The sequence below is a fragment of the Leuciscus leuciscus genome (genome assembly GCF_965113295.1).
Source record: "Leuciscus leuciscus genome assembly, chromosome: 1".
Classification (NCBI taxonomy): domain Eukaryota; kingdom Metazoa; phylum Chordata; class Actinopteri; order Cypriniformes; family Leuciscidae; genus Leuciscus; species Leuciscus leuciscus.
The window spans coordinates 84,020,795-84,025,827 of NC_138725.1; the positions used below are offsets into that span (position 1 = coordinate 84,020,795).

General features: G+C 41.3%; 1 long non-coding RNA gene across 1 annotated transcript; it reads right to left on the reverse strand.

Annotated features, from left to right (window-relative positions):
- Positions 1–3,839: 3,839 nt before the first annotated feature.
- Positions 3,840–4,681, reverse strand: LOC309497285. The gene is made up of 2 exons (XR_014205466.1): positions 4,400–4,681; positions 3,840–4,151 (listed from the first exon to the last, which is right to left on the reverse strand). It is a non-coding gene; the product is annotated as an uncharacterized lncRNA (long non-coding RNA).
- Positions 4,682–5,033: the final 352 nt, after the last annotated feature.

Below are 5,033 nucleotides of genomic sequence, written 5' to 3' on the forward strand. Positions count from 1 at the left end.
TAGTATTCTGAGTTGATAGCCTCGGGCAGACAGTACTGATTTTTAGATCGAAAGCAGCTTAGCCTACAAGGCGGGAACCACTAGGTTATAAAACCTTATAAATGTAGACGGGGAGGCCCAGCCTGCCGCCATACAGATATCTTGCAAGGCAATCCCACTAGACCATGCCCACGACGAGGCCATGCCTCTTGTGGAGTGCGCTCTGACACCTAACGGGCACTGCAGGCCCTTAGAGGCGTAAGCCAGCGCTATAGCGTCAACTATCCATCTGGATAGACTGTTTTGAGGCAGCTAGTCCCTTAGAACGTCCGTTGAACGAAACAAAGAGCTGCTCTGTCTGTCTGAAGACAGTCGAGCGAGACACATAAGCCCTTAATGCCCTGACCGGGCAAAGAAAGCTCGCGTCCTTCTCCTCATTAGAGGCCGGCAGGGCTGACAGGGAAATCATCTGAGCCCTAAACGGTGTGTTGAGGGATTTAGGAACGTACCCGTGCCTTGGTTTGAGTATGACCCTCGAGTCATTTGGCCCAAATTCCATACACGTCGCGCTCACTGAGAGTCAAGTGAAAGACAAGTGTTTGATATCTATTGATTGGATTGGCTCGAATGGGGCATCTTTCATGGCTTCCAAAACCGTAGAAAGGTCCCACATGGGAACTGAGGGAGGTCTGGAGGATTCAGCCTCTTAGCTCCTCTAAGGAAGCGAATGACCAGATTGTTTCTTCCAAGTGACTGGCCAAGCGTCGGTTTAGAAAACGCTGCTATGGCCGCCACGTAAACCTTGAGCATGGATGGGGTTCTGCCCTTATCCAGTAGCTCTTGCAGGAAGGAAAGAACCTCCGTCACCCCACAGTCTGAGGGTGAAAAGCCACGAGCTGTGCACCAGCTAGAGAACACAGACCATTTCGAGGAATAGAGCCGTCTAGTAGACGGGGCTCTAGCCTGCGTGATCGTCTTTAGCACTCCCAGCGGGAGGTTAGCGGGTACCAGTTGATGGCCCACGCATGTAGGGACCAAAGCTCTGGGCGAGGATGCCAGATCGAGCCCTTGGCCTGAGAGAGGAGGTCCCTCCTCACTGGTATCGGCCTTGGGGCAGTACTCGTCAGCTGCATCGAGTAGCACTGAGCATCCGTTTTCCCTGATTCGCTCTAATACCTGAGGTAGGAGCGTGACGGGGGAAAAGCATAGAGCGGGCAGCGGGGCCAGACGTGGGCCAGCGCGTCCCTGCTCTTGGAGAAAAACTCCGGACAGTGAGCGTTTTCCTGAGACGCAAACAGGTCTACCTTCGCTCTGCCGAATGTCTTCCACAGCAGTTGGACTGTCTGTGGGTGTAGAGACCATTCGCCTGCCGGAACATTGTCCCTGGACAGTCTGTCTGGTCCCACATTCAGGTGGCCTGGCACGTGCGCTGCTCTCAGCGAGCGCAGATTGTGCTGAGCCCAGACCAAGAGGCGCTCCGTCAACCTGTAGAGGTTTCGGGACCTGATACCTCCTTGGCGATTTATATAGGCTACCACCGACATGTTGTCCGAACGGACCAAAACATGGTGTCCTTTTATCCGAGGACAAAAACGCCTAAGCGCGTTGTCGACTGCCATCATTTCCAAGCAGTTTATATGTAGAAGCTTTTCCCGTTCTGACCACTGGCCGAAGAACGGTCTGCCCTTGAGCAGCGCTCCCCATCTCGAGGTGGAGGCGTCCGTAGACACCACCTTCACACTCAAGGAAGTCCCCAGGCTTACACCTGACCGGTACCAATCGGTCTCTCTCCAAGGTTTCAGAGCTCAGACATCATATACTCTCACAGTTATACCTTTCCCTCCTCTTGGCTAGGTTCTCCTCTCTAGCTGCAGGATCTGCCCTTAGCTTTGCACGGAAACGTGCACCCCTCTCCTTACTAGAAAGAGGCATCTGTAATTAATCTGTAAGAGGCATCTGTAAAAATGCTTGAAATAGGCAGAAATATATTATATATGTTAATATTAATTCATAGTAGTTGTACAAACTATATATGTGATAAAACAATTAAGAAATAACTAAATAATTCAGTTAAATGCTTTGTGTCATACGGTATAACAACATGTCATATGGTAAAATCGTTCGTCCGTATGACATTTTTTGTTTGCCCTTATGACAGTTTCATGCTTTGTCCATTATAACAGGCAGTTGCTTGGCCACCTCCTTCCACCTTTACCCTTGACCTTGACTTTTAAACTTTATATTTCACCTGTAAATCAATATTTTTTCAAATTTTAAATGTATTAAACCCTTTTTTGACGTTTGACTATATGACACCCAAATCTGTGACACATGGTAACTGTAACGGTCACCAGCTGGAGTGCCCTTGAGAGCCACCAGAGGGCACTTCACACCGGACTATCATATTTACTCACAGACTACAATTCCCATCCTGCATCTACTTGGACTGATTACTTCATACACCTGCACTGCACTGATTACACACACCTGCACCTCATTCACACACATAAAAGCCACTTCCACACTCCACTTCTCTGCGAAGTATTGCATTGCCCCGGCGTACAATCTCTGAGCGTTTTCCCTGTGTTTGCTGAACTGTTACTGACCTTGGATTGTTTATACTGACTTCTGATTCTTCTGCTGCCTGTCTCGACCCTTGCCTGTTATCTGTTTCTACTTTGAGATTATCTTCATTGTTCTGACTGCCCCTGATTTACCCTGCCTGTTGATTATTCTAATAAAGCTGCAAATGGATCTTACTGCGTCCTCCACTTCGTAACAGTAACACACTTGTAAAAGGTGAAATTACCTGAAATTTAGGAGCAAAATCTTAAACTTACTTTAAACTTGGCTGGTCTTCAGGGGTCCTCTGAGTGATGTCATCACATGTCACATGACTTAAGTCATTAATATTCAGTTCCAAAATGGCTTCCAAACTTTGTTTTACCATATGACATAGGGAAAATGTGTCTTTGCGGAACAATTTGTTTTAGATACTAATGACATTTCTTTAAGGTCTATCTCACTGACACTTTAATATGCTTATCTTAAGACTTGAATAAATATGCCAAATGAAAAATGTGATAATTTTTAAACATTTTTAATCATTTTAAATGCAATTGTCTTAAATAACTTTAAGTGAATTCCGTTTGACCGCATGACATTTGACCACATTAATAGTCTAAAAGTTACCTATTTTTGAATTTTTCACACAATTATGAACAGTGAGAGGACAAATGATGTGAGATTATATATATATATATATATATATATATATATATATATATATATATATATATATATATATTTTAAACCTATTTTATATAAATATATAATATTTATTGCTCCTGGAAGTGCAAATCAGTGCAGCACGTCACTGACCCATTTACATTATTTGTGAACTGTCTGAACCTGTTGTTTGTGAACAAATCATAACATATTATTGCAAATGAACAAAGTTGAGCCAAATATGTTTCTAGAACAGTGATTAAAATGTTGAAAATTGGCTGGAATATGTTTTTGTATATGAACTCTGGTGGTGATACACTCTAAAAACTTTTAATATGATTTACTCAATTTTTTGGTTAAACATTTTTACACTTAGAATTGATTAGATTTTTAAGCAGTGAAATCAATTACATGCACTGTATTAACTGAGTAAATGTAAGTGAAACAAATTAAATAGATCTGAGTAACTGCATTTGGTACATTAACAAATAAAATTGAATAGAAATAATTGGGGGGAAAACATTTAAAAACAAATATTTATGAGTAATATTAACTGTGTTTATATGCCAGTAATATTAACTTTTTTTATTTCCTCTAAACCTTTGTAAAAATATTCCATACAACCACCGGTATAACTACATGACATTGGCCTTTATTGTCAATGAGTAGCCTACAGCAATACAGCATATTTTATACTATTTTTAACACATATACAATATTGCCTACATTTAAACTCATGTAAGAAACATTTTCGAAGTAAAAATTAAACATTTAGGCCTAAACATTCAAGTGTAATCAACCGGTCTGTTATCCAGTATCCACCGGATCAGCGCTGGTTCCCATCCCGGAGATGGACTCGCCTCTGCGGGGGAACCTCTAACTTTACACCGCCGTCCTGCGTCACTCACGGCCGAGAGATGCTGCGACGCGACTGACTCAATCACCTGCCAATAAACACACAGTGCACAGTTCTGAGGACAGTTTATCATCCAAATTAGTTATATTCATTATCTTTAGGAATATAGTCGTGTGTTTTTTTATGCAAGGCGTTACAATCACGTGAAAAGGCAGGCGCTAGTCGACACTCGTTTAACTCGTGAGTAACATTGCGTCTCTGTATGTTCTTTCGCATTAAATAAGATGATTTGAAGCACATTAATGATTATACAGATAAAATAAAACATACACACACCTGAATTTCACAGAGGAAATGCACCAATTCTGCGACGAAGAGAAGAAAAGAGGAGAACTGTTGCTTTGGAGACTGAAGAGAGTTCATACAGCGCGCGCTCACTCAACCGTTGAGCTGTCGTCGTCACGTCAGAGGGTGGGGGAGGGGTGCATTGTTTTAATTGAGTAAACTTAATCAATTTCTTATGCGTGTTAAATATTAATAATATTGATTTTATTTAAGTAATATTTGTGGTTCTTGAAACAGATTAGTTTAATTATCCATTCTCAAATATGGTGATGGAAATTTCACAAATATATTAGCTAAATAATTTTAGTGAAAAACTTATTTTTATTAACTGTAAATTTCAGACAAAATTAATTGTTGGAGTTTTAGTCAATTATTTCGGTATGTTCAACTCAAACTATCAAGTAAATGATAGTCAGAGATTTTATTAAGTGAATAAAGTTAATTATTTCTGTGATATTTACTAAGCCACTGAATTATTTTTTTTAGATTTTTTAGAATTTATCTTTTATTTTACCCATAAGAATCACTTCGACATTTAGGAAAGTTTTATGTTTGTAGGTTAACCCTCTGAGGTCTGAGCTGTTTTCTGGGCCCTGGAGGTGGTCTGACATGCTCTGACATTTGT